General features: G+C 37.1%; 2 protein-coding genes and 1 long non-coding RNA gene across 53 annotated transcripts in view; 2 read left to right on the top strand and 1 right to left on the bottom strand.

Annotated features, from left to right (window-relative positions):
* Positions 1-25280, top strand: part of LOC147840601 (uncharacterized) — a 570564-nt gene that overhangs the window by 279433 nt on the left and 265851 nt on the right. The gene's annotated exons all lie outside the window — the stretch shown is intronic.
* The window catches only part of ncam1b (neural cell adhesion molecule 1b), a 220620-nt gene that overhangs the window by 40675 nt on the left and 154665 nt on the right, over positions 1-25280 (top strand).
* Positions 7128-17669, bottom strand: LOC147840604 (uncharacterized). The gene is made up of 3 exons (XR_015509337.1): positions 14696-17669; positions 10004-13251; positions 7128-8852 (listed from the first exon to the last, which is right to left on the bottom strand). It is a non-coding gene; the product is annotated as an uncharacterized LOC147840604 (long non-coding RNA).

Below are 25280 nucleotides of genomic sequence, written 5' to 3'. Positions count from 1 at the left end.
ATAAATTTCAAACTATTTCTTGACAAAATCGTGACACCCTTAATTGCAATATGTACAAAGTTGAGTGTGGATTATATTTATCATTTGCATGTTTTTTTTTTTTTGTGGCATAAGGATTTTAAAAGCATTCAGGGATAAGAAACTGTACCATTTGTAAATTTAATAAGATCGATTTTATAGAATTTTTATACAATCAATACAATCTAGTATTATTTTACATTTGATAATTTAATTACTATATATATAATAAGGTGGATTTTTGCGCGGTCGCATAGCCCTCGCTGTGACTGACGCCAATGCTGAGGCGCACCTCTCAAAAAATTTAACTACACGTTGTAACGACGCAAGCTCTGTGATTAGTCGGCTTGGTAGCGGTGACGAGCGTGGGCGATTATGAGAGCCGCAAACTCGATGGAGCAAGTGTTTATAAATGTGTCAAGTCCTGTGAAGGAGCTCCAGATTGAAACTTTTATTTTTGTTTACCTTGTGATTTAAGTTATTGCATGTCTGCCGGTTCCTGCCTCTAAATGAGCAAATTTTAGCTACTTGTAGCATTCAGAAAAAATAAAACACCATCGAAGAAACTCGACACAAAGAAACATAAAAACCTACTGCCAGCTAACATTACGGAAGTGTTATTGCAGAGCTACACAAACAGCATGCAGAATGCCTTATTTACACTAGCAGCAACTTTGTAGCTGCCTGTTGGTCTGGGTGGTGACCTACTGTGAATGAAAGTCTGTGTAGGTCTACAGCACGGAGAATACTGCTGGCCTCTGAGCGAGCTGAGAGAGGATCACGTGAGCTGTACTGGTGCTCCTGTGAAAGATTCGCAACTTTGTTGTGCCGCTCGACATGCCCACCTGGTCGCTGTCGATTGCTTGGATGGACGTCATCGGAAGTTTTTCCACTCTAATCACTCAATGCAGAAGTATAAACCAGCCTTTAGACTCCTCAGAAAACCATAAAACACTTTTTATTTCATTTGTATTTAATTGTCTATTGTCTATTTAATATATGTTATGCAGATTTTTATGTTTTAATAAAATATTTTATGCAGATCATTCTTTCCAAATAAAGATATTCAACTCATCTGGTGAAGTTGCAGACATATTTCAATATACGGTATATCGTAGAAAAAATAAATATCGCAATGTTAGAATATTGTGCGGCTCTATAGCTGACAACAATCTCTCTGTGTGTGCACTCAGAAAATAGATGTCTCATTTTTTGTCCAGTGTCTATGCTATTTTCCTCTAGAAGTTATGCATAATAATAAGTTTATTTGCTTGTTTTTGTTAAGTATTACATAAGGGCAAAACTGCTGCAGCATCCTACTACTGTACACATATTACCAATTCCATGATTGTAAAAAAATAGCACAATAAAAATGATAAAACAAAAGCAGCAGCCTATTTGTTTTAAGGAGATACATGTAGGTGGCACAGTGGCTCAGTGATTAGCACTGTCGCCTCACAGCAAGAAGGTCACTGGTTTGAATCCCAGCTGGGCCAGTTGGCATTTCTGTGTAGAGTTTGCATGTTCTCCCCGTGTTTGCGTGGGTTTCATCTGGGTGCTTCGGCTTACCCCACAGTGCAAAGACATCCGGTATAGAGGTGAGTAGAATAAATTAAATTGACCATAGTGTATGAGTTTGTCTGTGTGTGTGTGAATGAGTGTGTTTGGGTGTTTCCCAATACTGGGTTGCATGCGGAAGTGCATCTGCTGCGTAAAACATATGCAGCAGTGGTTGGTGGTTTATTCCACAGTGGCGATTTCTGAAAAAGAGACCAAGCCGAAGGAAAATGAATGAATGAGATAGATGTAAACAGCTTGTTTTTACTTCCACAAAGAAATTGGCTTCTGCAAAATGGTCTAAAAACTATTTGAGGGGGTATTTGAACTTTAAAAGAGAAATATAGGTCCCCTTTAAAGTGACTTTGCTGATAACACAAGCACCAAAGGCTCATCAAACAACAGCCTCTGAACTACTACAGGAATCTGACCTCATCCAGTTGCAGATCCTGCATCAGCCAGTGGCTTTTCTGCGACCCAGATAGTCCGGCGCTTGCTTTTTCCGCCGCAGGTAGACTGCTACAATGACAAAGAGCACACGCTGACTCTCATTCATCTCATGATATGATGCATAGACACTTGCATACACACGATTTTTTTAGCCCTTTAATAAACATCACCAGCAATAGGAACAGCTACTAGCATGAGCAAAACTGTAATTTTATTCATCTTTTAGTTGATTGCCTATTAAAAGGCAGTATTTCTTTTACTCCAGCCATTGCATTACTCTTATTCAGTTTCCTACTGATGATCCGTATCCTCCGTCATGTGCTCTCTCAGCCGACTGGCTGTTGAATACATTAATCAAGCTTACTTGGGAATACCCAGAATGCCAGAAATATTCAGTCTGCATTTTTTAGATATTTTTTAGTGTGTTATGTATTCCAAATTTGTGGCTCCAGTGTATTTATTTGGCTTGTACTTGCTCTACAGTTATGAAGGCGGATGGAAATCAGCACATTTTAAGAAAATAAACAACAACTATTTCTGTGCTTACATTTCAGTGGTTAGATATATTAGTACAGTAGTATTTCTGTGGTAGGATACTGCAGGCAGCAACCTCAGCTTTGAGGGATTTCATTGAGTTATTAAAGTAGTTTTGAGTTGACAGTAAAGTAGTGCTCAAAAACCATTACATAATAGGTCCTTACGCCCTCTTATTTTTCAGAGCTTAGTAAATTTGCAAAAGCCTGAAGAGGATTGGAAGAGAGAATCCCTATCTGTTTTGGAAATAACAGTGATATAAGAGGGTTTGCACATTCTCTCCGCAAAAGGGTTGCCCTCTCTATGAGGTCTTTACCAGTATAGATTCAGTTCTGACTCAATATATGAGTCATATCGTTTAGACATCCTACTAGCTTGATTTACCACTGTAGCTTTTACTCTGAAAGAGGGATACAGCCCGAATATTTTCACATGATTTGATATTTTGTTTCCCTGTGCTTAAAATGTGTACATCAAGAAGGAATTTAGATATGATAAGTTAATATTAAAACTGTATACATTCTAGTGACTTATTTTAATGAGCACAGAGGAGAATTAACCTATTAGATGTTTTCTCACATTCTTTTAAACCATGACCCGTACAGGATTGAGTCTAATGGTCTTCTGGGTCTAGGTTGCGTTTCAATCAAATGCTTTGTGTGCTGGGTTTGTTAAATATTTTGTGTAATACCTGAGTGCATCAAAGAAAACCTGGCCATGATCCCATTGAGTCAGTGCCAAACCTGATGAATCATGGAAGTGCTGTGTTTTATTTAGAGCAGGTGTTCTTGATTCAAATCAGCACAAACACAACATAACACAACATGTACACTGTTAAATAATCCATACAGAGCGCCATTGCCAGTTGTTTTTTAAGGGAAGTTCAACCATTAGAATGTGGATTTCTGGTATGGTGAATACCTTGATAAAAACAAGGATTAAAGGGTTTTTATTTCTAAAAGATGGGAGACGCCTAAATTAGCTGTAGAATTGGTGCAAGTTGTTTGCAATCTCCTCTCTATATCTTTAAAAAAATAAACTAGTCTGGGTCATTTCATGTTATCCCATTAATAGCATGTTTTTGTTTCTACTCAAATTCAAGTTAAACTTTCAAATAAGAGACAGGTCTGAGTCAGTTCTGGTTGGCACATCTTAGGGTCTTTTTGTAACCTGTGAAGTCATTTAAGGCATACGTCATTTTGTTAAAACATGAAAATGCCTCTTAAATAAATTTATTACAGAGACGGTTATTTAAAATGTAAATTCTTTTTATTAAAGAATCAGTTCTCCCTATATTATTAACTTCATTAACCTCATGCCAACTCCGTAAGACATTAGTTCATCTTCAAAACACAAATTAAGATATTTTCACAATGTGTGTGTCCGCAGTAGTCACATCGCAAGATATGCAATGTTGAGTTAGGGTTAAAGTTGACCAGAAAGCACAGATCAAAACTTGTGAGATTTGTAGAGACACTGCAGAATTTAACCATATAGAGGGAAAGTTTATCATCTGCTTCTCTTTTTAAAGCCTGTGACATTAAAGATATATTTATATTTTACTGTCCTACAAAATCATCCCAATCAATCTAAATGAATGACTTTTCAAATATAACTATTTAAGTCATCTGGTCATCTATCAACTATTTGAGTCATCTACATAAGTCATTTATATCACAATATATATTGCAGAGAAAACAATATTGCAATGTCATTTTTTTTCTAAAATTGTGCAGCCTTCTCTCTGACCCTCCAATAAATGACCATAAAATCATTGCAAGATTTATAGTGTATTTTAAAATGCTCTGAACTATGGCTGTCACAGTACCGAACTTTAGCATTCAGTACCTGTAAAAATAATTGGTTCTTAGTACCACTTTTGGTACTAATTCAAAACAAACAAACAAAAAACATACTAATTAACCAACCCACTAAACTTGTCTAAAAAAATTGTGCTGGGGCATCCTGGTGGCTCAGTGGTTAGCACTGTCGCCTCACAGCAAGAAGGTCACTGGTTTGAGTCTCGGCTGGACCATTTAGAATTTCTGTGTGGAGTTCGCATGTTCTCCCCGTGTTCCTGTGGGTTTCCTCCGGGTGCTCTGGTTTCCCTCACTAGTCCAACAACATGTGCTACAGGTGAATTGAATAAACTAAATTGAGTGTGTGTTTGTGAATGTGAGAGTGTGTGGATGTTTCCCAGTGCTGGGTGTGGCTGGAAGGGCATCCGTTGCTTAATAACATATGCTGGATGAGTTGGCGGTTCATTCTGCTGTGGCGACCCCTGATTAATAAAGGGACTAAGACAAAAAGAAAATGAAGCTTGCCATGGTGCCAGGGTGTTTTCAATTACTGTGTTGTGGTTGGAAAGTCATCTGCTGGAATAGTTGGTGGTTCATTTGGCTTTGGCAACGTCAAAAATAATGGACTAAATCAAAGCAAAATGAATGAATGACAACATTCTGCTACACATCATTAAATAAGAAAAAATAAGTAGCTAAATAGTAGCAACAGTTAATTATAGTACAAAAATACAATCAGTTATAATTTTGTTTTACACAATATATGTTTAGTTATACTCTCATAACAAGCCAAGACAAATAAAATTGAACTATCCTGAAACTAATCTCATTTAGCAGAAATACATTATTATTATCACACACAATCATCACATCTGCAAAAAAAAAAATAAAAAAGCATCAGTGCCCTGGGGCAGGGCTCACATTAACTGGCACTATCTGAGAATAGAGCAAGCAGTGCAACATAACTAAAATATGGGATGAAAAAAAAATTAATCTTGCATGCATTTCAGTTCAACTGACAATTGTGTCATAATGAAGCAGAAACAAAATGCTCTATTGTTTTTGTCTATACAGGTCAGAGTCATTGTTTAGAAATTGTTAAGGGATTGTTGGGCACAGAATCAGGCTGACCGGGTCCTCTGTACTACCAGTATTTAAGAAAAGCTGGTATACCATTTTGTTTTTTTTCTTTAATACCAACTTGGTATCGAAGTACCCCTTCTTTTGACAACACCACTCTGAACTTCTTATTATTTCCAGTCGTAGTCTGTTTACCAGTTGTTTGTGAAAATGCCCCAGGTGACTTGCCATACCATACGACAGCACCTTGTAAAACAAATAGGCCCAAATGTGATTTTCTGCAGTTAAGAGGCTCTCACAGCAAACCCACACACAGTGCCCACTCACAGCTCGCTTTAAAGGAATCCTCTCACAGTCAATCCAATGTCTCTTCGGATTTGGATCAGCAATTTACCACCAGCTGATCCCCTTACTGGTCATGTCTATGCTTGACAAGAGTCACCTCTCTCCTGTACATTGTGTGCAGGGGAACAACGACAGTACAAAAACCCAAATATGAGCTGTAAATGTGGTTTGTGCCATCTGAGCAGCATCTTTTCAGTCACAAACTAGTCTTAACCCTAAAATATGGAAATAAATGCACTGACTATATACAGTTAGGTATGGCTATATACAGTTACAGTTAAGTCCAAATTATTAGCTCTTCTTTGAATTTATTTATTTTTTTTAATATTTCCTAAATGATGTTTAACAGATTCAGGAATTATCAAAGTATGTCTGATAATATTTTTTTTCTACTGGATAAAGTCTTATTTGTTTTATTCCAAAAGAATAAAAGCAGTTTTTAATTTTTTTAAACACCAATTTAAGGACATAATTATTTGCCTCTTTAAGTTATTTTTTTTGTTTTCGATTGTCCACAAAACAAACCATTGTTACACAATAACTTGCCTAATTACCCTAACCTGCCTAGTTAACCTAATAAACCTAGTTAAGCCTTTAAATGTCAATTTAAGCTGTATAGAAGTGTCTTGAAAAATATTTAGTCAAATATTATTTACTGTCATCATGGCAAAGATAAAATAAATCAGTCATTAGAAATAGGTTATGAAAACTATTATGTTTAGAAATGTGTTGAAAAAATATCTCCGTTAAACAGAAATTGGGGGAAAAAAAACAGGGAGGTGAATAATTTAGGGCGGCTAATAATTCTGACTTCAACTGTATGTAGCCACTTGGCAGAACCGTAAAATTTTCTAATTATACAGTAGTCCATACAAATAATGTTCTAAATTCTAGATCCTTCTTTCCATTAATGTGAGAATGTTAGAAAAACGTTGTCTTGCACTTAATATTCTCTGATGCATTTTCTCTGAAGTGAACTGCTGCAGTGCAATCATCGAGTCTTTGAGTTGAACTAAAGAATCGGATCAGTCCATTTGTCAATGAATTATTCAGACCATTAGAGTAAATCAAAGCAAATGAAATAGATCTCACAGTCCATTTCTTTATATTATGATGTTCTGTGCTTCTGAACGAAATGATTATCAACAAAAAGGTAGACTTGCTTCTATTAAGTATGCCTACTGTATTTGCTGAATGAATGGGGGCAGATCTGAATTAAAGGCTGATAGCGTGGAAGCAGTGGAGATTAACAAAATGATTGGGAAAGTCTGGCAGGTGTCACCATGGCAAGCCTTCCGTTTTTACGTTTTTGATTAAAACACTGTGGGCTTAAATTTCACAGTAGACCTAGTGTTAGAAGAATAGTTCACCCAAAAAGGAAAACTACCCCGTGATTTACTTAGCCTCAAGCCATCCTCAGTGTATATGTATGACCGTATATATTATTTGTCAGATAAGAGTAGTTTTAAATTTCATCCTGGTTCTCCATGCTGTATAATAGTGTTGGATGATATAGCTTTTATTTTTGAAGCTTCTAAAAACACCTAAATTTGTCAAACTAAACCCATATGTCATTTGGATTGTGCATAATTTGCAGCTGCCCATCATCGAAAGTAAATGATTGGAGTTTAAATTTTTTTACATTTTAAATATTCATTTATATATTTTATTTTTGTCTTAGTCCCTTTATTATTCAGGGTTTATTCATTAACAAAAATGTTATTAGTTGCCAGCACCCAGCTCTTACACAACGGCCAATTTAGCTTATTCAATTCACCTATAGTGCATGTTTTTGGACTGTGGGGAAAACCGGAGCTCCCGGAGGAAACCCATGCCAACACGGGGAGAACATGCAAACTGCACACAATAATGCCAACTGACCCAGTCGAGGCTCCAACCAGCAACTTTCTTGCTGTGAGGCGACAATGCTAACCACTGTGCCACTTAAAAATATATATATATTTTTAAAAAACACATCCATTTGCTTCACAACACAAGCAATCACATAAACCAGTATTGACCACAAACAATTGAAATATTAAATTTTCCACAAATCATGCAGCCCTAGTGAACCCAAATAAGGTATTATATGAGTAATATCAGTGCGATGAAATGTAACATAATGGACAACATTTTTAACAAACAAAATATCAAGAATATCTTGTTTTGTGCTAGACAGAAATTGTACAAGTTTAGGATCATGGCCCAATCCCAATTCTATTTTTGTACTCCTACGCCCTCCTCTTTCCCTTTCCCTTGGCCCTTGAAACAGAGTGTGAAGTGGAAGGGCTTCAAAATTTACCCCTAAAAAATGGGACAGCACTACAGCACTTGCGCACGTCATCATATGTCATCCCGATCAACATTACCATTATACCAGACACTGTAAAAAGCACATTTCCAGCCACTAGACTTTACTGACAGGGTATTCAAGTGTCATCGAGCGCCAGAATGTTGTGGGACTGCTGTACAGGAGTTATTATTAGGGATTATAGATAGCATAATTTAGCGTTTTTTATTTTAGCGTTTTTTTTTTAAGCATAACGGTAAAACATGAACACCGTTACGAATGTATTAAAACATATGCTTGTTTATTGTAAACATTCGTAATAATGACAATAAATTACTAATTTGTGGATCTCCTTACTTCCGCGTACCTCTACGCTGCTGTTGTGGCTGGTGTGTTCTGGGAAATTTTCTTACCCCATGTCTTCGAGTGTGGTCCTGAAAAATTTCCGCTCGAAGGCGTATATATCCCTTCCTCTTAACCTTACATCTTCAAGCTAAAGAGAAATGGGACACCCCTACCCCTTCACGTGAATGTGCAAAACGAGGGGTAAGGGAAAGGGCTAAGGGGTAGAATTGGGAATGGGCCCATAAAAAGCAGTGTTTAGAGATATGAAAGAAGATAAGAAGATATGAAGAAGATGTGAAAATGGGCTATATGCACAGCTAAGGTTTTTCAGCCAAAGATAAACTTTCGGTGAAAAGTTTCTGTGACTATTTCCAATTTTATAAGGTTTCTTTTACAGCATTGATGTTTAATGCAGTGGTCTCCTCCTCCCAAACCTTGGGTCGTAGGCCCCGTTTACACTAATGCGTTTTAGTTTGAAAACGCATAAGTTTTGCTACGGTTACGCCATCCGTCCACACTACGCCGGAGTTCTTGAGCGCCGAAAACGGAGCGTTTCGAAAACGCTGGAGAGGCCGTTTTCATTCTAAAACGCTGCTGCTCCGTCTCAGTGTGGATGGGGAAAGACGGAGACATCTGAAAACGGAGGCGGGGCTGCAGACATTCGCCTCTCTGATTGGGGCTTTTCCTCAATATTAAGTAGCCCACACACAGTTCAGTCCTGAATCTTCTCCGTGTAAGTTTAGACTTCGCAAGTTTGATCAAGGCTGCATCTCTTCTTCTCAGTTAGATATGGAAAACATACCGAGGACACGCGTCAATCTTCACAGGGAACAGTGTACTTTATAACTTCATTCACATCACCTTGGCTACGTTGTTTCACTTTCTCAACAATAAAATGTAAACTTGATATAAGGAACTGCCTATTTTTATTTTAATATTAACAACTAAACAGACAGCAGAAATGTTGAGGCGTCGTGCTGCATGAGCGTCATCTTCACTGTGCATATTTATAACAAAACGGAGCCGATAACAACTGCCTCCTTTCAATTTCAGTGAAAATACGAAACATACCCTCTCTTTTGCTGAATATCAGTTTTAATAATCGATAATGGCCATTATAAAAGTATAACATACAATAAGTTTATACATTATAGGAAATAAAGGCAAGCGATCAGTCAATATACAGAATGTAGGCTACGTGCTTACATTAATCATTAACTTATCTTTGCGCTCAGCCAAAACACGTTACCTGAGAACAAGTAATAGATTCCAATGACCAAAGTCAGGGAATATGTCGTTAGATAAAGACAATAAGATGAATGAAATATCACGTTTAATAAATATAGTGAGATTAGATCCAGCGGGAGATGGTTGATGAGAAGTCCGACTAGCAGAGCTCTCATCTGGGTAGATGGGCTCCAGCGATTGCCAAAGTGTGTGTGTGTGTGTGGTCACGTGATGTGCGTTTTCAGCGTTTTGGTGTGGACGGAGAGCAGTTCAGAAACGCTGGGTAAAACGCGAGTGTGGACGCGGATCGTTTTCATTCTAAAACGCCGTTTTAAAACTAAAACGCACTAGTGTAAACGGGGCCATAGACTGGTACTGGTCCGTGGATCAATTGGTACCTGGCCGCACAAGAAATCATTATCTATTTCCATTTTATTTATTATTTGAGTCTGAATGATCTTTTATTTAGATTTTTTTTTTTTTTTTTACTTTGAAAAATGACCCTATTCTCTCAGTTACATCTCGGTCGCTTGAGCACCAAAGTTTTACCTTCAAGCTAGCAAAATGAGTAAGAAACAGACATCTTTGGAGTGTTTCTTTGCGAAGAGGAAAAGGCATACTGAAGGACCCACAAACTGCCAAGGAATAGATCCGAAACCCATTTGTCAACAAATCATGTGAATCCAGCATGTACACCAAAAAAAGGTCACGTGACTTAAACACGCATATTGGGAGCAACGTGTTCACGCCTTCCAGGCAGACTCAGTTGAAAACATCTTAAGTTTTCAGAATACTGCGAGTGCACCACAAGTCATGTGAAAAGAACTGACTAAACTTCATACTTTGTATGGAATATACACATTTCGGTAGATTAATTATATTAGACAAACACAAAACACCCAAACACTGTAGTGCTTTTTCATTTTCTTGATAAATAAAACTTGTATCAGAGTTGCAGCATTGTTTTGTTTGCTTGTCATCATCTGAGAAAACGGTTGATGGTCGTTTAGCAATTTATGTACACCTACACTCACCCTCTGTCTATTGTACAGCTATGAAGCATTGACCTCTCCACGATTAAGTCAGATTTCTCCTAAAACACCTTTGCTTAAGCTTTCTAGGGGATGCTTTACAATGATATGTTTGTACAAATCTGGCTTTTGGATGCACATTAGAGTAGTCAGTGCACTGTAAAAAATGACCATAATTTACAGTAAAAAAAACTGTAAAAATGCTACATCAAACACCTGTAACCTGGCTAACAGTACTTTTCCTTAATATATAGGGCCCTATCATACACCCGGCATGACGCAATTGTTGTTTGCTAGTTTCAGCTCGGCACAAGAGTCGTTTTGACGTATTTGCGCTTATATGAGAGCCCATACGTGTTCTGGTCTAAAAAAGGAGGCGTGTTGAGTCTCATTGCTGGCGTGTAGCTATTTTGAGGAACTTAAATAGATGGTTCAATAGATCTGATCAAAGCTGGTCTTTTGTCCAGCGCAGAGTGTGTTAGTTGTGCGCCTCGCTTACACATTGCTTAATGTACAGGATTTACAGCAATACGCAAATATCTTTACAAACAAAAAATAATTAAAGGATTCAAATTTTACAAGAATCAATTTTTTCTATCCTACATAAATATAAAAACCATGCCTTTTTCATCTCGGGGGGCTTTTTCAGTTTATTTATATTATATGTAGTATATTAATAGCAGTATTAATTATTATATGCATATTTATATTTGTTTTATTAAAAACAAGCATACATTTGTCCACCTATCAGGTTTTAGATAATATGGGGCACAGCATGTGTATTTGGATGTAACTCTTTTTGACCACTCTTCGTTAATAATGTTCATTTATTTGTTTGCTGGAAATTAGAAGTAAATTTAGAAATAGTTTTGAAACAAATCTTTGCGCTTAACAAACAAAATTAATTATGTATAGGCTAATGGATGTCTGTGCGTACAACACGTTTCCCTATCCACGAGAGTGAAATCAAAAGTAAACAATGAGGACGCTTATCTCTCATTCTTGCGCTGTAGATGCTCTGTTTAACTGTTTTCTCTCTAGTGAAGGGTTCAGTTTTTCCACTTACAAAGTCCACCATGTAAATAGAATTTGCTATGGCGCGCCACAACTGGCTCTTAAAGGGAATGGGAGAGAGGCTCAGATTGGTTTATTCTCAAAAAATACCTATAACTGACTAAGAGAATAAGCTCAACCCTGTTAGACCATGTGCCACGCCGCAAAGCAGATTTTTCTGTCCTTAAAATAGCAAAAGGGGATTCTGACACGCCCTTTATGCGTTTGCGCCCTGCGCTTGCACTTTCCACATGGATCCTCAAAATAGAGCCCATAGAGTTAATAATTGTAATTGACTTTCCCAGAATTCCCTGCATGACACCTTTTTATGTCTTTTTGTTGACATTGGTTTTTCCCCATCAGTGATGTACATTAGAGTTTTAGGTTACATCTAATTTTGATGAATAGACTTAAGCATTCATTTAGTTGTTCAAGCGTAAAATGAGTTGAAAGACTGTATAAAAGAAAACAGACCTTAAACGCAACAATTTTACACATAATGAAAAAAACAGTTCACTAAAGCATTTGGGCTGGCTAAATGAAAATTGTGCAGAGCTGGTGCTCCTCTAGGAACATAGTTGAGAAACACTGATATAAAATGAACGATGATGACACAGTTTTCATTTCTGCTCACATTATCACTTCAAATCAGCAGAAGCAACCCTTAATATTGTAGTTTCTGTTCACCGCACTGCTGCTTTGAGAAAATGCTATTTCGTCAGGGTGGTTATAGGCGAGCCGTAGGTGTCTAGCTGTGCCATTTTGAGCCAACAAAGTGGGTTGTGAGTGAAAGATGAAATGCAGGTGTATATGGACTTTCTTCAGAAGGAAATACGGCTGGCTCTCTATACATTTCTCTCAGTGGGCAACCCGCTGCTAGCTTGAGGGGGAAGGGAAAAGACTGAAGCTTGTATTTGTTGTGCTGCTTAATATATCTTTATCGTCTGCTGAAATTAACAAAGAGAGAAAATGACTGAGTAGAACGTTTGCTAAAAGATGATTTGTAATAAACACGACCCTTTGTGTTTCTCTTTTTCTTTCCGTATTATCTCTGTCGTAATTAACTTGCTCTCGTGCCACTGTTTGTGCGTGTATCCTCTAAGACCGCAACAAACATTAAACGCTGTTGGTTTGGTACTAAATCTTTATTTCAGAGTGGCGACAGAACATTCATCTTCTATTGTGCTGCTCGGGTAGCTGTTATAAAGAAGCGCTGTCATTTTAAGAGAGGGAAAGAGGAGCCATTTGGCATTTTAAGATCCGACATAAAAGCGTAGAGGACTGAAATGGGTTGTGTTGTGAATGAAAAAGGAAAAGGTGGTATCTCATCAGCATTTGCACTTGATTGCTCAATTATCACATGAAGTTCTGATTACTAGCAGGTGATAAAGCACGTGTGAAACAATCTCTAGGGGTTCTCACACTTAAAATAGCTTACCTGGTGTCATTCTGAAGCACAGGTAAACATCGTGCTGGGAAATCATGATTCAAATTGCTTCTAATGTTCATGCACTGGCTTTTACTAGGGATGGGAAGATTAACCGATATGTATCGATACGCGGTTATGCGCGTTCACGATGCGAGTGCATCGGTTGAGCAGCAGAGGATGAATGAAATTTTGGAAGCAAATCGAGATGCATCGGTTTTTGCGAGATGCATCGATTTTTCCGAGATACAGCTTATATTTTTAATATAGAATGTATTTTTTATTTATTAACAAGTGTTGTCAACCTGTTTTTGGCGCATAATTTAATCGACCTACATAAAGTAAGCCTTAGCAACGGATTTGCGGATGTGCACACACTACAACTCAGTGTATCAGGTGTGCGGATGAAGCTAGTGGAGCGCCCTCAGAAAGCGCGAGAAGCAAAACAAACATTTTATTCCCCACTGAGTTTTAAATCTAAAGTATGGCAACATTATGGATTTAAGGATGGACGACATGACAGGACAGATGCAATTTGCAAAATGTGCCGCGCATCTGTAAAATACGCGGGCAGTACGACTAATCTGATATCTCACTTGAAGCGGCGCCACGGTGTTGTTGTGAAAGCATCTTCCAGTGTTTCTGCATCCCCGGCTTTCGCACTGCTTCAACCAGCTCCAAAAGTGGTGAGAAAAGCATTGAAAGTTTTTTTTTCCATGCGCAACAGTTCTGCTCGCTCTACGCCAATAACGAATGCTATTGCATTGTTCATCTGCAAAGATATTCAGCCTAGTGTCACGGAGAACGAAGGTTTTAAACACCTCCTCCTGTTAATTTTTATTTAATTATAATAATAATAATATTAATAATAATAATGATAAAAATAATTGGGTGTCACAGTGGCACAGTGGGTAGTTTGACCACCTCACAGCAAGAAGATTGCTGGTTTGTTATATTTTTATTAGCCTGTTTACAGTGACAGTGATGTTTCAAAGCAGCATAACACTGCTAGTTCACCACCTTAAGTTTTGAATAATCAGTGGCAAAATATATCTTTGTAAAACTTGTTTTCATAGTTGAAAAGTTAAATCACAATTCTTGTTGTGCAATGCTAAATTTATTTATGTTGAAAGAGTGCAAATATATATATATATTTTTAATATATAATATATATATAAATAAATAATATGTATATATATAAATAATATGTGCTATATGTTCTAAAATGGCTCTCTACTGTAAACTGACACTCTGGCTCTGAGAGAAAAGCCAGTTTGTAAAAAAAAAGTCTTGGTTTTACTTGGTTAATAAATAATCAAACTCATTCAATGGCACAGCATCCTCTTTCACATCATCTCATAAACTTGATCTAATTAGTTAGTGCTGAAATATCGCATCGTATCGTGATATGGGTGTGAATCGTATCGTGTTGCATCGCAATATGTCACAAATGTATCGCTAATATATCGGATCGTATTCTTTGTATCGAGATGCTTATCGGATCGGCATTATAGCTTAGATGCCCAACCCTAGCTTTTACACTTTGACTGCAACAAATTATTATTTTTTAAAATTTGATTAATATAATTAGAGTGTGGATAAGTTTAATCCAGTAAGCACTGGTTATTCCACTGCTTAATAAGTAGTTTTTAATTGAGTTATACATACTAATATGCAAAACATGGTAATCACCTGAGCTTTAGGTTAGATCTTACTGATGTATTGCTATAAACCTATTTCATTTAACAAATAAAAACATTTTGAAGACCAAATGAGATACAGTAACAGAGAGACAATCTCATTTAACATTTAAAAGGGTATTTCATCCAGAAAAGTAATAAAATGTACTCCCCTTTCACTTGATCCAAAGCTGTTTGGTTTCTTTAATATGTTGAACACAAAAGAAGATATTTTGAAGAATGCTGAAAAGTAGTAGAAAAAGTCTATGGCTTCCGGTTTGCATCATTCTTTCATCAAGTTATATGCAATTATATTCACATCATTATACTGCTTTCTTAACTGTTGTTTTCTCACTTTTGTGTGTGTGTGAACTCAACATATGAACCTAATTTGGTAATTGAGAGTGCTTTCTCGGGCCATTTCAATATTTCTTAACACTCCATAGGATTTAAACAATCTTTTAAACAAACTTTTTTCTTGCTTATTGCATGTAGAGGGTGTCAGTGTAGTCGATTCGGTGCAAGCATCATGGTTTACTTGAAATAGGGTGCACAATATTGAAAAAAAAAATTCTGAGATTGGGATATTTAGTTTTTCTGTGAAATAAACATTGTAATATAAATACAATTTTACCAAATGGCTTGAAAAATATCTCTGTTTGGAAAGAATTCTTAAATTTAGATTAACTGGGATGATTTCAGAGTGAATCATGCATGGAATATAAAAATATAGATAAAACAACAGAGCATATATAAACGTGTGCTTTTCTATGGAGTCAGGTTTAGAAACTGAATAATCAAATGTAAAATTGTGTTGTATAGCCTACATTGTATAAAAAAACTCAATAAAAACCATCTTTATTATATTTACTGGCACTACCAGAATTGTATAACTACTAGAATAGCCATGGCAGTCATTCTGACTATTCATATATGACTGTGCTATATTGAATTTATGTCATGTCATATTTATATTTAATGTTTCTATTGAGATTTTAATCTCTATAACTTTTAATGTCTGTTATCATATTTTAATGAATAATTTCCATCTAGCCTACATTTTGTTTACAAGTTACTGAACCACCCCCAAAGATGCATACCTCACTTTTTTAGCAAGCAGGAGAGCAAAGTTTTTCACCACAGTGATAACAGAATCTGAGCTGTCCATATGGCCTTTTTTACACTGGGGAATCATCTCAGAGTCAGTGTCAGATGAATTTTCAACAGACCATAAGACATCACTAAAAGAACCTGCTTCTCCATCAGACTCAGCATCACGAAGGCTTTGAAAGCCACAGAGGTTTTAGCCTTGCTTCAGTCTCTTTTTTTCTGACACATCTGAAGTAAAGTTGTATTTTTGCTATCAAAAAGTTATGTTTTTGTTAGCAGAAAGTTGCTAGGCAACAGATGCACGCATATTCTAAAGGCACAGGAAAATCTACAGGGAATGCTGAAATGTGTGCGGTCACTTTGACCCTTTTGCCCATTCAAGGTAGAAATATACAGCAGTCAACATCTGTAGTGGATCAAAAATTTCATCAAAGTTTCACTAAAACTATTGTACAACACCCATTATTGTCATGATAAAAGTTTTGTGATCCACTTTAAATGTGGAAAAGTTGGGGTACTGCTGTTATGGATTTTATCACAAAATGATTCAATCACCAAAAAAAAAAAAAAAAAAAATGCCTTGGAAGTTCTTGAGTTAAAGTTACAAATGGTAACAATTTTGAAAAGCTTTAACTTTCTTGAAATGCTCACACTCTCTGTGGTTAAAAGCACAGGCAGATGATATACTTCACTCCATTATGGGTAAACTCTGCAGTGAATCAACACTGTTTTGAACTGTCCTCCCCGGTGGACTATAATCCCAACTAAACATTGCAAATCCTGAGATGTTGCAGATACTCACATTGCAATATTGATGATGGAATGATATATTGTGCAGCTCTAACATGAATCTGTAGTATTTCATTATTGTTGACTGTACCATAGTAAGTCTCCTCTTATTCCATCATTTTTACCATTTAATGTTTTTTTCACTCAAACAATAAAAATCAACAACTTACAGCAACATCGTGCAAAAACTGCATAATGCATTAGTAGATTCTATACTTGAATTTCAATTTACATTTCAACTCTTAAAAATGTATGTTGTGAATATGAGTAGTATAAATGTAATTCAGACATACACATAAAAAAAATACGCTAATGTGTTGAACATCTACACATTATACCTTTTATTTTATTTATCATTATATATCGTTGCATTAGATGCAACTTAAAACGTAAACATTTTATGCAAGGAATTATGGGAAAGTCAATTTACCGTACATATTAAGGAAATTTACTGTTAACCAGGTTTTAGAATTTTACTGTAGCATTTTTTTAAAGGTTTTTTTTTTTAACCACTGAAATCAGCCATTTTTACGCAGTGATTTACCCATGCCAGTTGCTTTGATTCACTCCCATTCATAAATGATCACCGATTGGCTTATGGGGTAATAAAGCATTCATTGGATGCAGACCTCAAAATCTCAATGAAAAAGTTGTCATTTGTGTACCTCTCAATTACTGTTCTTAGAATACTATGGATTCGTACAAACTACTCGGTAGAGCTGTGCGATTAATCAAAATCGAATCACAATCGCTATTTGAAACGTTGCTATTAGCAAAACGCAAGAAGATGCAGTATGAATTTATTATTTAGTTTCCCCTGCCCAGAGCAGATGGGTGCCTGCCTTCTGTGTGTGACAGACTTAGTAGCCAATTGAGTGAGCACACTTTCCTTCTGCCCAATCAAAATTGTGCAACCGAACTATGCGAAACTCCCACAATAAAAAAACAAACAAACAAAACAAATGAACAGGAAATCGCTGATAAGTGGGATGATGACATTTGCCAATTCAGAAGTACTAATTGCAAATTAATAAAGAAAGCAGGACATCAGTAATATGGTAATATTTTGGTTTTAAAGTCACACACATCAAACAAAAACTAGTCATTTGTAAGAATTGTTACTACAGCATGAGGAAATAGAACAACCAGGTATATGAGGAGTGTCGAGCTAAAATGGAAGAATAAAAAAGCTAAAAAAGAAGGAAGCAATTTACACAACTATAAGAGCAACAATGAATAAGTGCTATAGGCAAGTTTCAGGTCTGTAAAGTCTAAGAAGGAAAGTATTAGTAGTATTAGTATTTTTTTTTTTTTGGGTACAGTTAGTTTAAAATTTACTGTTTGCTTTAGAAAAAAATTAATTGTTTCATTTCTGAATGTTTAAAAACTAATTTGAATAATTGTTGTAGAAAGTTAATATATTTGCAGTTCATTTACTTTAACTAACACACTGTATTTTAGCAGTAAGAAGCTACAATACAGATTATAGAGCTGAAGCTTGACTACAAAATTAAATCGCAGATCAAATTGAAATTGCAATATCTGTCAATAAAATCGCAACTATTTTCCACAAATCACACAGCCTTACTACTTGGTTCACGTACTATTTTCACATACTATATACTGTAGAATGGAGGTATGCAATTTTGGACACAATTTGTTTTACTGTCCAGAGCATGTGAATATGGGGCATGTAATTGACTGGCGGTTGCTAAGCATCCAGAAGTATCATTCTAACACTGAATCATTCACAGTGCAAATTTAACACCATAATGCAGTGTTAACACTGCAAAAGCGGTGCTTCCTCTGCTCCGGAGCAGGGTTTCATAACCCCTATTAAAATGCAGCTATAATTCTGCTTCCACATTACGGGCTTGGTCTACCTTGCAGAATATATGCAGCTGCTGTCTAAGAAAGCATCCCAACTTAAAAGGACAATCCTAAGTAACTGATTTGAAACACTTCAGGCAGCTCTCTGCACTCTTTTGAAGTGCACAAAAAATTCAATTGATTCTAAAAACAAACATAGAACACACACACACACACACACACACACACACACACACACACACACACACACACACACACACACACACACAAATGAGAGGAATAAAAATCAATTTTAGCCAGATGAAACTATTTTATGTGTACTTTCTGGGTAAATATAAGTATGTTTTAAGTTGACATTTTCCGCTTTGGTTGATTTTTTTTCTTACACTGAGCTTGGCGCAGTGCACTCTGGGATTGCATCTTGCATCTTATCTATTTGGAACAGCCTTCACTTTGGGAGCGTGCATATGATGTCTTAAATGACATTCTGGCAGCTTATGAGGGGAAGGAGCTACATTTTGCATACTGAAGTAGGCATGGGTTGTGAGCTTTTAAGCGACTCATGCGCACAAAAAATGATTTATGCAAATCAGTGTTTGAGCGAAGCCTATGCGGAATTTTTTTGATGTCAACGAAACATTTGAAAACAGCCTCTCTGTTGAGTAAAGCAAATACTGGGATGACAACGCAAGTGTAATGGATGTGTGATTAGCAAGATTGTTATTTTTGATTTGTTTGTATGTGTGCATGGATTGCTTAAGAGTTTTCACTAATTTAAAAAAAAAAATGTTTTGTAGCAAATCATTGAGGTGAAAATGAACATTTTAATTGATGTGGGACAGAAAGGCAAGAATTATTTCATCATGTATTTGTTTGTTGGTGTGTCAGTTAGGATTAATTATCATTTCATCAACCATCAGTTATGTATTCATCAATTTTAAAAACAAAACAAATGTAGTGTTCTCTCTCTACCAATTTTGTCTTGTTTACTAAATTATATACTTTTTAGAAAATAATTTAATGTTTTTCCAGCATTCAATGGGCAAATTAGTGGCAGTTAATCATTGATTAATTTTAAAAACTAATGCAAAAATGCAAAATGCAAAACAGTTTTCACTAACGTAAAAAAGCTTCCCCCCCCCCCCCCCCCAAATGTACAACATACAATTACAGGTCACTTTATTAGGTACACCTGTCCAACTGCTCAACGCAAATTTCTAATCATCCATTCACATGGCAACAACTCAATGCATTTAGGCATGTAGTCATGGTCAAGACGATCTGCTGCAGTTCAAACCGAGCATCAGAATAAGGAAGAAAGGTCAATTGAACATGGCATAGTTGTTGGTGCCACACAGGCTGGTCTGAGTATTTCAGAAACCAAATTGGACAATAGAAGAAAAAATGTTGCCTTGTCTGATGAGTCTCAATTTTCTGTTGCAACATTTGGATAGTAGGGTCAGAATTTGGCATCAATAACATGAAGCCTAGATCCATGCTGCCTTGTATCAATGGTTCAGGCTGGTGGTGGTGGTGTAATGTGGGGGATATTTCCTTGACTCACTTTGGGCCCATTAGTACTGATTGAGCATTGTATCAACACCACAGCCTACCTGAGTATTGTTGCTGACCATGTCCATCCCTTTATGATCACAGTGTACCCATCTTCAGATGGCTACTTCCAGCAGGATGACGCACCATGTCAAAGCATGAATCATCTCAGACTGGTTTCTTGAACTTGGCAATGAGTTCACTGAAATACTCAAATGGCCTCCACAGTCACCAGATCTCAACCCAATAGAGCACCTTTGCAATGTGGTGGAATGGAAGATTCACATCATGGATGTGCAGCCAACAAATCTGCAGCAACTGCGTGATGGTATGATGTCAATATGGACCAAAATCGCTGAGGAATATTTCCAGTATTGTTGAATCTATGAATCTTATTTTTGCTTTAAAACAAAAATTAAACACAATAACCACTGTTTAATATGAGCAAGAGCAAATCCCAAGTGCAGACAACAACATCAACCAGAAATGCCAACAGCACAAATAATACTCAGGGAGGATTATGTGCAAGCTCAAGGTCCTGTATCTGGGGGTCCGGTCACGAACCCCCTCATCATTTACAGTCATGAATGCTTGATATCATAATAGCCTCATGCTCCAGAGGCCTTATCAAATTATTGGGCTTAAGCCTAGTCTTTCAAAGGCTGATGTTTTCCTCTTGTTACCAGAATGCAACACGAGCCCCTTGAATTTCGCACAAACATTCCAGCCTTCACAAGCAGCAGCTGCGATTGAAGAGCATGGAGGATGGGGTCCGATGCTGTTATGCAGCCTTTTTAAGTGTCTCCGAATATCTGCTCTCTTCTAGTCTGCCACTTAAATAAAGTCTCATTACAGGCAGGGAAAGGGAATTATCCTCTGGCCTGCGCTGCGTTGGAGAGCTTCTGTAAAGTTATGCGCAGATGTTGATGGGCTCTCAGCGCAAATTGCCTGAAATTTGGTCAGATCTCATGTGCCTGGAGTAACTCTCAGATCTGTGCGTGACTCAGTGATCATTTTCAACAGGCAGGGGGAAGCAAGTTTTGCGAGCGTTTGAAGTGCGCCATTGTGATTAAACAAGTTGGGTCTTTGATAATGGCTGTGATTTGGGTTTTATAATTGCTAACACCGAGATAAATTAATTAGCAGAGCTTTTCTTGCTCAGCAGTCAGTACATGGTGTGGTTACATGCACAATTTGGATTTTAACATACTGTTTGCTTTTCAACACTCTTAAGTATGAATGATACAGTTTGTAAGTAACATGTAAAACATTAGATGCATTTAGGGCTTCAGAAAATTATTAGTTTAGTTGTTGATCATTATATTGATCAATAGAGTGATTAATTAAGTTCAAGTTCAAGTTCAAAATTCACTTATATACCTCTATGCTGCTACTTTGCACTTTTGCCATACTGCACCTAATTGCACTACAATAAATACCTCAACTTGGTCATATTCTGGAACAATAAGATATCTGGTAATTGTTCACAGTTTATCATTGTCTATTTATTCAATTTCTCTTGTACTATATTAGTTAAATGTTTAGTTTATGTCTAGTGGGTGTCATTTTTTTGTTTTAAATTGCACATTGTAGTACGGGAGAAACGCAATTTCAGTCTGCTGTGTAATGTACTGTTGCATGGTTTGATTGACAATAAAGTTGACTTGAACTTGAACTTGAACTAATTAGTAGGTTTTAATCAATTGATTACTTTATTAATATATTGTATTTAGGTTAAAAATATCAAAATAGGCACATTCTGAAAATGTAGCCCTATTTACATTTCTGGAGATTTATTTTGCCAGAGCTACGTATGGCTGCATTTTATCTTTAAAACGAACGCTACGGGGAGGTATAACGCTGTTCCCTTTCTCGCTTAACAGCTGACCGCTTACCTCTCTATGGACGGCTTTTCCGCTGTTACCAGTTTGTCCGGTAGCTTGAAATTTGAGGTCTGAAAAAGTGTACACAACGGCCACAGGTTGATTCGCAAAACAAAAACTGCAAACGAACGTAGCTCCTGGAACTTATTTTGCGCTCTGCAGAAATGTATATCGGGGTACGTAATCAGAATGAGCCTAGGTTGAAATATTTAGTTATGCTTGTTCTAATTGTAAATGTATTTTTAATGGACTTTGATTATATTGGTAATCGATTTATATGACAATTATTAGAAAGGTTAATCATCTAAGCATTAAATATTTCACCAATTAATTGGTGGGCTTTGACTTTTCTGTTTTTTGGGTTGTGAATGATTATTTAGAAAATTATTTCGATGTTTATTCAAATAAATACTTGGCTACTGATAGTACTGATTATTCTGTAGGCTTTCATCAATTATTAGACTTTTACCATCAGTTAAAAACAATTTAAAAATAAGTATAAAAAAATAATAATTTTCTGCTCCAATGGGACTGTTCACCTTTGCACAAAGCAGAGTTTATAAAGCTAGTTTGGTGCGGTGGAACATGATTAGACTGCACAGAGTCCTGATCTCAACCCGATAAACAACCTTGCCATGAACATGCAACATCATTGTCTGATCTCAAAAAAAGCACTTGGCCAAAATTCCCGTAAACACACTAAACTTTGTGGAAAGCTTACCCAGAAGAGTAGAAGATGCTTTGGCTGCAAAAGGTGGATCAACTCCATATACATCTCTACAAATGTCATTTAAGGCTATGTTCATGTAATGTCCGTCCCAAAACTTTGGGAAATATAGTGTATAGGGATGTGATTCTTCCGTATAAATATGGATTTCCGTATTTTCCGATCTCAATGGGGTGACCGCTCAATTTTTGTGTAAATCCAAAGTTTTTGTTTTTTTTGAGGAGGAAGGGGGAGGGTCTCAGTGAGGTTCATCGCCATTATAGCAGAAGACCTGATTGATGGTTTGTGCCTTTATTGTAGAAGGTTGCATCTTCCTTCTTTTTTGTCCTCGGCTGATCACATGCCAGGTGTATGCCATAAATATTACTTTCCAAAAGCCTATCAGTATCACCCTGCAGCCCAACACTGGTTACTCACTGAAGCTAAGCATGGCTAAGCCTGGTCAGTACCTAAATGGGAGACCACCTGAGAAAAATTGATTGCTGTTCAAAGTGGTGTTAGTGAGGCCAGCAAGGGGTGCTCAACCTGAGTTCCGTGTGAGTCCTAATGCCCCAGTATAGTGAAGGGGACACCATGCTGTCAGTTGGTGTTGGCTTTCAGAAGAGACGTTAAACTGAGGTTCTGACTCTCTGTGGTCATTAAAAAAAACCCATGGCAAATCTTGTAAAGAGTAGGGGTGGAACCCTGGTGTCCTGACCAAATACTCTCCATCAGCCTTTACCCATCATGGCCTCCTAATCATCTCCGTCCACTGAATTGGCTCTATAACTCTCTCCACTCCACCTATAGCGGGTGTGTGGTGAGCACACTGGCGTCAAAGTCCTGTGGCTGCCGTCTCATCATCCAAGTGGATGCTGCACACTGGTGGTGGTGTAGAGAGACCCCCCTCATGATTGTGAAGCGCTTTGGGGGTATGGTCATACGTTAAATGCGCTTTATAAATACACACACATTACATTACTTTATGATTTAAGTCAAGCTAAAGTGGTTTCAGACTGTTTTGCTGTTGAGCTTGGGTTTAAAAATCAATGCAAAAGAAAATAAACCAGTTAAATTAGTATTGAGAGACGCAGTGTATATTAGAGACTTAGATGTAAGATTCTGTGACTTAGACCAGTAAACAACAACGGGTTACACCCTTGCAACCACAAAGCAATGAGTTAAATACAGATTTTTTTTGCTATTTCAAACAAATAATGTGAACTAAATTATAGTTCAATAGAAAATGTCAAAGCAATGAAACCCATTTGGTGGGATATTAAGGCCAATTAACATTTGTGTCTGCTCTTCATAATAATATAACATTGTAAACAGTACACTCTGTACTCTGGAAGCTTCTTTATTATGTAATGTCAAGATGTGGGTAGGGCTAAATTTAGCATAAGGCAACACTCACTGCAAGTCAACTAGGCATTTCTTTAAAAAAATATTAGTAAAATAACATTGTTGGAATATATATTAATATCTATTAATAATAAATTCAATCAATATAAAATATCTGTACAATCTTGGCTGTAAGGCCCACTAGCATTTGCTCCCCTCAGCCCTCATGGGCTCTGTTGAGCTTTTCCAGTGGTGGTCTATTGCATCCTTTTCACATGGGTTTTACGAGCAAGGAGGGATGGGGTTTGAAGGGGGGTGTGGTTTCCATAGCAACGGGTAGCAGGGACGATCACTGTGGTTGTGGCATGATCAGCAAGCAAATGCAAGCCTGACTTAGCAACCGCTTGCAGCCTGATGCTTCGCCCCAGATTGTTTCCCATATGCAAGCGACTGACCGTGTTATGTAACGTCACTCACTGGATTTATAGCACGCTGTTTCACACAGCCAGTGAGCGAGGCTTGTGTATTATTTAAACAAAAAACAAACAAACAAACAAATAAAAATATTCGCAGCTCAGCAGATTGCCGATGGCTTTCTCATTTGGGAAAGGGTTCCACCCACCCCAGGGCTGCGGATAAGTAGCTCATCATATTCTCCACACAGTGGCATCTCTCTGGGTGCAGTGCCGACTGTAAATACACAGCGGTAATCTGCTTAAGCTGGCCCATGAGCCAGCGCAGCGTGACAGGTGTCTTACACATACAGTAGCTCCTGCAAAAATAGCAGCAGCGGCAACACGAGAGTTGAAACCGTGATGTGGTAGAAACTGTAAGGTTTGTTGTACAGTATTACCTTGTCTCGTCAGTACTTCAAACCGTGGAGGAATGTGACTGAAATCAGCTTAATTACAGTATGTGGTGAACTCAATCCACATGAAGAAAACATTGTTGTGCTTTTACCCAGCAAGTCGCAGTTGCAGTCGCAAGTTGACAGAACACTCAGTTTAGTGCAGAACAATTTTCTGAAGAATTCCTATAATGTCACTATAAAATGACGTTCATTTTCTACCCCATTTTACTTGTGATACATTTTTAGGTGAATGAGAAACAAGTGGGAAAGGGGCTTTTGTTTTATCCACTAGAAATTGATTTGATGTGTGAAAATCACATTTGTGATCATGCTTTATTTTTCCTCTTTCTGAGTTTTAGCTTCAGTAATGTACTGAATAATGA

This window comes from Danio rerio, chromosome 15 (genome assembly GCF_052040795.2).
Source record: "Danio rerio strain M-AB ecotype USA chromosome 15, GRCz13ab, whole genome shotgun sequence".
NCBI lineage: Eukaryota > Metazoa > Chordata > Actinopteri > Cypriniformes > Danionidae > Danio > Danio rerio.
Note: the sequence above shows the minus strand (reverse complement) of the source record. Positions and strands in the feature narration are given on the sequence as shown.